The sequence below is a fragment of the Tamandua tetradactyla genome, chromosome 17 (assembly GCF_023851605.1).
Source record: "Tamandua tetradactyla isolate mTamTet1 chromosome 17, mTamTet1.pri, whole genome shotgun sequence".
Lineage (NCBI taxonomy): Eukaryota > Metazoa > Chordata > Mammalia > Pilosa > Myrmecophagidae > Tamandua > Tamandua tetradactyla.
In genome coordinates this window covers 15692519-15703752 of record NC_135343.1, presented here as the reverse complement: position 1 = coordinate 15703752, position 11234 = coordinate 15692519, and the positions used below count along the sequence as shown (strand labels likewise).

Below are 11234 nucleotides of genomic sequence, written 5' to 3'. Positions count from 1 at the left end.
ATTCTTTTAGTTGCAATTGTAAATGGAATTCATTTCTTGATTTCCCCCTCAGATTGTTCATTACTAGTGTATAGAAACACTACAGATTTTTGAATGTTGAACTTGTAACCTGCCACTTTGCTCTACTCGTTTTTAGCTCTAGTAGTTTTGCTGTGGATTTTTCAGGGTTTTCGACATATAGTATCATATCATCTGCAAACAGTGATAGTTTTACTTCTTCCTTTCCAATTTTTTTCAAGTTTCAGGCATTTATTAATCAGTATAAACCCCAACATGATTTCATGTATTTAGAGGGGAAATATTCCCAGGTTAAGTGGAAATTGTGCGGATGGCTTCTGGAAGACCTTCATATTAAGCAGTTTTAAAGGAAATATTTCACTTAGAAGTCTGGGCCTTCTTTCTTCAGTTTGTTGTAATCCACATTCACTGAGTAGAACTTGTTCTGCTCATTAGGAGCCATTTTGTTCCAGGGTTCTGGGTTATTCTTTCTGTCCCAACTGATATCTGGATTGAACATTGCCAGACGTAACACATATAGTGCTGTTCTAGTACCTCCAGCTCCAATAAATACAAAGAGGGGAATCAAGCTCGGGTGCTTCTTGGCCTGACTGAGGATCTGGTGTAACATGTTTGCAGGAGAGGCCTCTAGTACGGAAAGAAAGAAGAAGAAAAGAAACAAAACAAAACAAAACAAAACAAAAAAATTCCTTTCCAATTTTGATGCCTTGTATTTCTTTTTCTTGTCTAATTGCTCTGGCTAGAACCTCCAACACGATGTTGAATAACAGTGGTGATAGTGGACATCCTTGTCTTGTTCCTGATCTTAGGGGGAAAGTTTTCAGTTTTTCCCCATTGAGGATGATATTAGCTGTGGGTTTTTCATATATTCCCTCTATCATTTTAAGGAAGTTCCCTTGTATTCCTATCCTTTGAAGTGTTTTCAATAGGAAAGGATGTTGAATCTTGTCAAATACCTTCTCTGCATCAATTGAGATGATCATGTGATTTTTCTGCTTTGATTTGTTGATATGGTGCATTACATTAATTGATTTTCTTATGTTGAACCATCCTTGCATACCTGGTGTTCTAGTTTGCTAGCTGCCAGAATGCAATATACCAGAAACTGAATGGCTTTTAAAAGGGGTGATTTAATGAGTTGCTAGTTTACAGTTCTAAGGCCGAGAAAATGTCCCCATTACAACAAGTCCAATCAAAGGCATCCAGGGAAAGATACCTTGGTTCAAGAAGGCCGATGAAGTTCAGGGTTTCTCTTTCAAGTGAGAAGGCACATGGCGAACACAGTCAGGGCTTCTCTCTCAGCTGGAAGGGCACATGGCGAACACGGCGTCATCTGCTAGCTTTCTCTCCTGGCTTCCTATTTCATGAAGCTCCCCAGGAGGCATCTTCCTTCTTCATCTCCAAAGGTCACTGGCTGGTGGACTCTCTGCTTTGTAGTGTTGCTCTCTCTGAATCTCTCTGAGTCTCTCATTCTCCAAAATGTTTCCTCTTTTATAGGACTTCAGAAACTAATCAAGACCCACTCAAATGAGTGGAGACATGTCATCCCCTAATCCAGTTTAACAACCATTCTTAACTAAATCTCATCAACCAGGGAGATGATCTCATTACAGTTTCAAATATACAGTATTGAATAAGGATTATTCTACCTTTTAGAAATGGGATTTATATCAAAACATGGCTTTTCTTAGGGGGCATACTTCCTTTCAAACCAGCACACCTGGGATGAATCCTACTTGGTCATGATGTCTAATTCTTTTAATGTGTTGCTGGATTCGATTTGCTAGAATTTTGTTGAGGATTTTTGCATCTATATTCATTAGAGACATTGGTTTGTAGTTTTCTTTTTTTGTAATATCTTTGCCTGGTTTGGGTATGAGGGTGATGTTGGCTTCATAGAATGAATTAGGTAGCTTTCCCTCCACTTCAATTTTTTTTGAAGAGTTTGAGCAGGGTTGGTACTAATTCTTTCTGGAATGTTCGGTAGAATTCACATGTGAAGCAGTCTGGTCCTGGACTTTTCTTTTTGGGAAGCTTTTCAATGACTGATTCAATTTCTTTACTTGTGATTGGTTTGTTGAGGTCATCTATTTCTTCTTGAGTCAAAGTTGGTTGTTCGTGCCTTTCTAGGAAGTTGTCCATTTCATCTACATTGTTGTATTTATTAGCATAAAGTTGTTCATAGTATCCTGTTATTACCTCCTTTATTTCTGTGAGGTCAGTGGTTATGTCTCCTCTTCCATTTCTGATCTTATTTATTTGCATCCTCTCTCTTCTTCTTTTTGTCAATCTTGCTAAGGGCCCATCAATCTTGTTGATTTTCTCATAGAACCAACTTCTGGTCTTATTGATTTTCTCTATTGTTTTCATGTTCTCAATTTCATTTATTTCTGCTCTAATCTTTGTTATTTCTTTCCTTTTGCTTGCTTTGGGGTTAGTTTGCTGTTCTTTCTCCAGTTCTTCCAAGTGGACAGTTAATTCCCGAATTTTCGCCCTTTCTTCTTTTTTGATATAGGCATTTAGGGCAATAAATTTCCCTCTTAGCACTGCCTTTGCTGCATCCCATAAGTTTTGATATGTTGTGTTTTCATTTTCATTCGCCTCGAGATATTTACTGATTTCTCTTGTAATTTCTTCCTTGACCGACTGGTTGTTTAAGAGTGTGTTGTTGAGCCTCCACATATTTGTGAATTTTCTGGTGCTCTGCCTATTATTGATTTCCAACTTCATTCCTTTATGATTTGAGAAAGTGTTGGGTATGATTTCAATCTTTTTAAATTTGTTGAGACTTGCTTTGTGACCCAGAATATGGTCTATTTTTGAGAATGATCCATGAGCACTTGAGAAAAAGGTGTATCCTGCTGTTGTGGGGTGTAATGTCCTATAAATGTCTGTTCAGTCTAGCTCATTTATTGTAATATTCAAATTCTCTGTTTCTTTATTGATCCTCTGTCTAGATGTTCTGTCCATTGATGAGAGTGGGGAATTGAAGTCTCCAGCTATTATGGTAGATGTGTCTATTTCCCTTTTCAGTGTTTGCAGTGTTTGCCTCACGTATTTTGGGGCATTCTGATTCGGTGCATAAATATTTATGATTGTTATGTCTTCTTGTTGAATTGTTCCTTTTATTAGTACGTAGTATCCTTCTTTGTCTCTTTTAACTGTTTTACATTTGAAGTCTAACTTGTTGGATATTAGTATAGCTACTCCTGCTCTTTTCTGGTTGTTATTTGCATGAAATATCTTTTCACAACCTTTCACTTTCAACCTAAATTTATCTTTGGGTCTAAGATGTGTTTCCTGTAGACAGCATATAGAAGGATCCTGTTTTTTAATCCATTCTGCCAGTCTATGTCTTTTGATTGGGGTATTCAGTCCATTAACATTTAGTGTTATTACTGTTTGGGTAGTACTTTCTTCTACCATTTTGCCTTTTGCATTTTATATGTCATATCTAATTTTCCTTCTTTCTACACTCTTCTCCATACCTCTCTCTTCTGTCTTTTCATATCTGTCTCTAGTGCTCCCTTTAGTATTTCTTGCAGAGCTGGTCTCTTGGTCACAAATTCTCTCAGTGACTTTTTGTCTGAAAATGTTTTAATTTCTCCCTCATTTTTGAAGGACAATTTTGCTGGGTATAGAATTCTTGGTTGGCAGTTTTTCTCTTTTAGTAATTTAAATATATCATCCCACTGTCTTCTCGCCTCCATGGTTTCTGCTGAGAAATCTACACACAGTCTTATTGGGTTTCCCTTGTATGTGATGGATTGCTTTTCTCTTGCTGCTTTCAAGATCCTCTCTTTCTCTTTGATCTCTGAGATTCTGACTAGTAAGTGTCTTGGAGAACGTCTATTTGGATCTATTCTCTTTGGGGTACACTGCACTTCTTGGATCTGTAATTTTAGGTCTTTCATAAGAGTTGGGAAATTTTCAGTGATAATTTCTTCCATTAGTTTTTCTCCTCCTTTTCCCTTCTCTTCTCCTTCCAGGACACCCACAACATGTATATTTGTGCGCTTCATATTATCATTCAATTTCCTGAGTTCCTGCTCATATTTTTCCTTCTTTTCCCTATAGTGTCTGTTTCTTTTTGGATTTCAAATGTTCCATCCTCCAGTTCATTAATCCTAACCTCTGTCTCTTGAAATGTACCTGTCATGGTTAGGGACAGGTGTCAACTTGGCCAAGTTGTGGTACCTGTTCATCTGATTGGGCAAGCGCTGGCCTATCTGTTGCAATGAGGACATTTCATAGGATTAGGTCATGATCACGTCAGCTACATCCACAGCTGATTCCATTTGTAATCAGCCAAAGGGGAGTGTCTTCTGCAATTAGTGATGCTAAATCCAATCATGGGAAGCCTTTTAAGGAGGACTCAGAGGAGACAGGTGGCATTCCTGCTTTGGCTGGTGAGCCTCTCCTGTGGAGTTCGTCCAGGCCATCCATTGGAGTCATCGGCTTCGCAGCCTGCCCTGTGGATTTTGGACTCTGCGTTCCTACGGTCACGTGAGACACTTTCATAAATTTTATATTTGCAAGTGTTCCCTGTTGGTTCTGTTTCTCTAGAGAACCCTAACTAATACACTACCATTGTAGGTTTCCATTGTTTTTTTCATCTCTTCTACTGTATCTTTCATTCCCATAAGTTCTGTGATTTGTTTTTTCAGACTTTCCATTTCTTCTTTTTGTTCATTCCTTGCCTTCTTCATGTCCTCCCTCAATTCATTGATTTGATCCATTTCTGTTCATATATTCTGAATTAATTGTTTCAGCTCCTGTATCTCATTTGAACTATTGGTTTGTTCCTTTGACTGGGCCATATCTTCAATTTTCCTGCTGTGATTTTTTTTTTTTTGCTGGCATCTAGACATTCAATTATCTTAATTAGTTTATTCTGGAGATTGCTTTCATTTATCTTACCTAGGGTTTTCTTGTTAGATGAGTTTGTTGTCTATCTGTTCTTTGACCTTCAGTTCAGCTTTTTCTGGGCCTCTAGCTTAAGTTTTGTTTAACAGAGGGTAATTTTTCAGTTCTTGTTTTCTTGTTTCTTGTCCTGCTTGTAAGGTGCCTTTTCCCTCCCCACCCTTAGGAGGGTCTACATAGGTATTACAGACTCCAGCCGGGTTTTTCCAGACTAAACTGGCCTCCTATCAGGGGGAAGGAGTCACCTGTGTCAGTTTTCCATGAGGGTGAGACTCAGCAGGTTGAAAGACTTTCCTGTGAACTCTCTGGGCTCTGTTTTTCTTATCCTACCCAGTATGTGGTGCTTGTCTGCCTGCAGGTCCCACCAGCAAAAAATTTTGTGGCTCCTTTAACTTTGGAAGGCTCTCCTTGCTGGGGGCATGGTGGAGACAGAGGAGAGGTTGTAGGCTGGTTTTAATGGCTTCAAATTGCCAAGCCCTGAGTTCTGAATTCCTTGAGAGAGTGATTCCACCTGAGTTGCGTTTCACCCCTCCCCTGGGGAAGACTCAGGCGGGAGACAGCCCTGAAAGCAGTCCGTTTCTGCCTATGCCTGGGGTAGTTGCAGCCCAAGTAGTCCTGCCGCTGAATCCAGAGGCAGCCAAGCCTCCATAGAAACAGCCACAAAAACCTCCATTTTGTCCCCTTTCCTATTTTTTGGTTAGCCCAATAAGCGACCTCCGCCTTGACCAGTTTTGCCTGAGCTGGGGGCCTATTTTTAGTAGTCAGAATTTGTTTATTAATGCCACAATTGGTGTTTGGTTGGACTCAGTCCCTGCTACTGTTAGAGTGTCTTTCCTTCCCCTCCGGAAAGCCGCCTGTGGGGGAGGGGCACTGGGCACCAGCCACCGCAGCTTGGGGAACTCATGGTCCCGGAGAGTTGCAGCCGGTCCAGCTGGTCCAGACTGGGGTACGCTGTGTGTCTGGTCACTATCGTGGCTCTGGGAGCTGCTCTTTACTGTTTATGGTTATTTAGTAGTTGTTCTGGAGGACGAACTAAAACACGCACATTGCTAAGCTGCCATCTTGGCCCCTTCTGTAAAATGGAATTTTGAATACAGTCTAACTAAGGGGTATAAAGCAATCATGGCATTACAGCTACAATAAAAAATGCAGCAAAAATGCAGCAATAAATGTTAAAGTAAGCAAAATCTTACATACTATTATCAAACATCCACATCTAGCTTGGTTTTTAAAAAATATCACTAAAGAATCCTAAATGTATCAGTAAAACATCTTTCTGATAGAAAAAAACAAAGCAAAACAAAACCCAAACCCTAAGATTTCATTGCTATAATTTACTTTTTGAAAAAAGTCAGAATTTTCATATCTGTTTTGCTTTTTTTATGAACTATCTTTTCATGCATATCCTTCTTCCATTTTAATGTCTGCCATGTGTGCTGCAAATATTTCCAAATATTTTCCAAAATTCCATGTTTTCATATTTACATATTTTGAAATTTGGTACATCCAAGCATACATATTAATGTTTTCATTAATACCTTTTCGTTTTATGTTTGGAAACTTAGAATAGGCTTCCCTACTTCAAGATTATATTTTAAAAATTCACTTAAGTTTTCCTCTATCACTTTCTATGCATTCATGTTTTTTTTTTTTCTTTTCATGGGCAGGCACTGGGAAATGAACCCAGGTCTCTGGTATGGCAGGTGCGAATTCTGCCACTGAGCCACCATTGCACTGCCCTGGATTCAGGTTTTTGTATGTAAATCTTTGACTCATTCATCATTATTGTTTATATGAGGAGTGATCCAGTTAACCAGGTATCCTCAGACCATTTATTAAATTATCCATCTAATACAAAACTACTCTTTTAAAGAAAAGGAAGAGAATGCTGTTCTCCAGACTTCGTTGGGACTTATTAAAATACGGTTTTCTTACAAGAAATTGTTAAAAGAAATCACAGAAGACCTACATAGATGGAAGGGCATACCATGTTCATGGACTGGAGACTAAATATAGTTAAGATGTCAATTCTACCTAAAATGATTTACAGATTCAATGCAATACCAATTAAAATCCCCAAAACTTAAGTTTCAGAAATAGAAAAACCAATAACCAAATTTATATGGAAGGGCAGGGTGCCCCAAATAGCTAAAAGTATCCTGAGAAAAATGAATGAAGTCAGAGGTCTCACGCTACCTGACTTTAAGGTGTATGATGAAGATACAGTGGTCAAAACAGCATGGTACTGGCACAAAGACAGATATACTGACCAATGGAATAGAATAGAATGTTCAGATATAGAACCTCTCATGTTTGGACAACTGATCTTTGATAAGGCAGTCAAGCCAACTCACCTGGGACAGAACAGTCTCTTCAATAAATGGTGCCTAGAGAACTGGATATCCATATGCAAAAGATTGAAAAAGGACCCATATCTCACACCTTATACAAAAATTAACTCAAAATGGATCAAATACCTTTACATTAGATCTAAGACCATAAAACTGTCTTACTATCCAGAATTTATAAAGAGATTGTTCAACTCAACAACAAAAAGACAGCTTAACCCAATTACAAAATGGGCAAAAGACTTGAACAGACACTTCTCAGAAGAGGAAATACAAAGGGCCAAAAGGCACATGAAGAGATGCTCAACTTCCTTGGCTATTAGAGAAATGCAAATTCAGATCACAATGAGATATCATCTCACACCCACCAGAATGGCCATTATCAATAAAACAGAAAATGACAAGTGCTGGAGAGGATGTGGAGAAAGAGGCACACTTATTCACTGTTGGTGGGAATGTCAATGGTACAACTGCTGTGGAAGGCAGTTTGGCGGTTCCTCAAAAAGCTAAATATAGAATTGCCATATGACCCAGTAATACCATTGCTAGGTATCTACTCAGAGGACATGAGGGCAAGGACACAAACGGACATTAGCATACCAATGTTTATAGCAGCATTATTTACAATTGCCAAGTGATGGAAACAGCCAAAATGTTCATCAATAGATGAGTGGCTAAACAAACGGTGGTATATACATATGATGGAATATTAAGCAGTTGTAAGACAGAATAAAGTTATGAAGTAGGTAACAACATGGATGAATCTTAAGGACATTATGCTGAGTGAGATTAGCCAGAAACAAAAGGACAAATACTGTATGTTCTCACTGATATGAACTGACATTAGTGAATAAACTTGGAGAATTTCGTTGGTAACAGAGACCATCAGACGATAGAAATAGGGTAAGATATTGGGTAATTGAAACTGAAGGGATACAGATTGTACAACAGGACTGATTGTAAAAATTCAAAAATGGACAGCACAATACTACCTAACTAATACAATAATGTTAGTATACTGAATGAAGCTGAATGTGAGAATGATAGAGGGAGGAGGGCTGGGAGCACAAATGAAATCAGAAAGAACGATAAACGATAAAGACTGAGATGATATAATCTAGGAATGCCTAGAGTGTATAATGATAGAGACTAAATGTACAAATTTAAAAAATGTTTTTGCATGAGGAAGAACAAAGGAATGTCATTACTGCAGGGTGCTGAACATAGATGGTAACTAATATTTTAAAATTTCAACTTAAGTGTGAGGCTAAAGCAAAAAATGTTTATTTGGTACAAAATTTATATTTTGACTAGTGCATTTCCTAATATAACTTATGTAGACAGCTTAATTGAACACCTTAAGTACATGGAACCTTGAGTAGGGCATGAGATTTGTTGGTTTGTCCAGAGTGATGCCCCAATAAATCCCAGAATGATTTGAACAGTGAATAAAAAAGTATTTGCAAAGTCCCCTTCAGGGAATAGTGAGAAAGGGGGAAAATTAAACTTCCACAAGGTGAATTCTTGATATTCTCATAAGCAGTGTGGACAATCAAAGCTATAGGCTGAGCCCCCAATCTTGGGGGCAGTTCATATGAAACTTAACCCCACAAAGGATAGGTCAAGCCTACTTAAAATTAGGCCTAAGAGTCGCCCCCAAGAGAACCTCTTTTATTGCTCAGATGTGGTCTCTCTCTCCAGCCAACACAGCAAGCAAAGTCACTGCCCTCCCCATCTGTGTGGGACATGACTCCCAGGGGGCCATCCTGGCAACGTGGGGGACAGAAATCCTAGAATGAGCTGAGACTCAGCATCAAGGGATTGAGAAAACCTTCTCAACCAAAAGGGGGAAGAATGAAATGAGACAAAATAAAGTGTCAATGGCTGAGAGATTCCAAACAGAGTTGAGAGGTTATCCTGACGTTATTCTTACATATTAAATAGATATCACCTTATTAGTCAAGATGTAATGGAGAGGCTGGAGGGAACAACCTGAAAATGTAGAGCTGTGTTCCAGTAGCTGTGTTTCTTGAAGATGAATGTATAATGGTATAGCTTTCACAATGTGACTATGTGATTGTGAAAACCTTGTGTCTGATGTTCCTTTTATCTACCTTATCAACAGATGAGTAAAACATATGGAATACAAATAAATAATAGGGGGAACAAATGTTACAATAAATTTAGATTGAAATGCTTGTGATCAATGAAAGGGAGGAGTAAAGGGTATGGTATTAGAAATTGTTTTCTGTTTTCTTTTTATTTCTTTTTCTGAATAGGTGCAAATGTTCCAAGAAATGATCATGATGATGAATATGCAACTATGTGATGATATTGTGAATTACTGATTATATATGTAGAGTGGAATGATCAAAAGTTAAGAATGTTTGCGTTTGTTTGGTGTTTTTTGGTATTTAAAAAATTTTTTTAATTAAATAAAATAATAAAAACAAAAAATACAGCTTTCTAAGCCTCTCCCCAGAAGACTCTGATTAAGTGTGTCCATGGTAGGACTCAGGAATATATTTTTTTAAACAAGTGTCCCCAGGTGATTTTCATGATCGGGGAAGTTTAACAAAACTGAACTACACTCTGTTCTGGAGCTAAACAAACAGGAGCATGCCACCTGAGACTGTATCCTGATATTTAGAAATTCTTAAGGAAAGGAATAAAACTAAATTTATGTTTCTGACTTTATCTGCTTTGTTTTTCTCCCTAAAATCTATCATCTGACATAGTATCTATTTGCTTACTTGCCAATAAAGAAAGGAATGATAGGAATTTTGTTTTGTTCACTGTTGTATCACTGTTAGGACTATAGGTGGTATATAGTATATGCAAATAAATAGTTGTTAATGAAATAGTATTTCTCCAGTTTAGAGATCTCTCTCAAGAATGTACATAGTAGATACTTTCACTTGAATTTCTCATTGGGAATTTTAAATTTAAGATATCCAAGATTGAGCTCATCATTTCTCCCATCTGCAGCCCAGATCCCTTTTTTTCTTCCAGTATTCCCTAGCTCGGGAACACCAACCACCTGCTGCTCGGGTAGAAGTCATTCTTGAGTCCTCTCATCCATGTGTCCTATCAACAGCTAAGACTTGTCCACTCCACCTCTCATGCATCTCAGATCTGTACTCATCCCTCCATAGCCTTAGTGCAATTCATCATTATCTCTTGCCAGGACTATTGTGAAAGGTTCTTCCAGTCTTAACTTCCTCTTCGATCCATTTTCCTTACAAAGTGATCTTTTTAAACTATAAATCTGATAATCCTCACTTAAAAATTTTCCAAGGTTCCACATTGGTTTTAGAAGAAAGTTTTAATGTCTTAATTTGACTTGGCCCTTGATAACCAAGCTTTATAATCAACTTTTCCATCCCATTCATTCCTCCACCAACAGACTAGTGGTGGTAAACCAAGAGTGGAATGGTGACATCAGACTACTCTGAGTGCAGACAACATGAGGGAGCATTGCCTGTTGAAAATCTTTTTTTGAAGTTGGTGTGCCAGCAATTCTAAATGATGTAAGAAAGAAAAGAAAGAAAAAAGCAGTTCCTGACAATCAGGAACTTCACAAGTAGGCCTCACGGTTATTGCAAATAGATATGAAGCACACAGCTAAACCATGTTGTTCTCCTATTGAATATAAACATTTCATAGAACATTCACTTTAGAAAAGGTCACTGCGTAACACAAAATACCAACCAGCCTACTCTTCTAGCTAATACAAGTGATTGCTGTTTCTTTACCAATTATAACTTTATCTTTCCTCTAGTGAGCCCTTCTTATAGATAAGTTTTTTTAACCCGTGAAAAGATGTTTACATCCACTTATTATCATTATTTTAAAACATGGAACATTTCACGAATTTGCATGTCATCCTTGTGCAGGGGCCATATTAAATAGATAAGTTTTTAGATGCCCAATCATAGGATTGTC

General features: G+C 37.9%; 1 pseudogene; it reads right to left on the bottom strand.

Annotated features, from left to right (window-relative positions):
- Positions 1–228: 228 nt before the first annotated feature.
- Positions 229–690, bottom strand: LOC143661504 (cytochrome c oxidase subunit NDUFA4 pseudogene; annotated as a pseudogene).
- Positions 691–11234: the final 10544 nt, after the last annotated feature.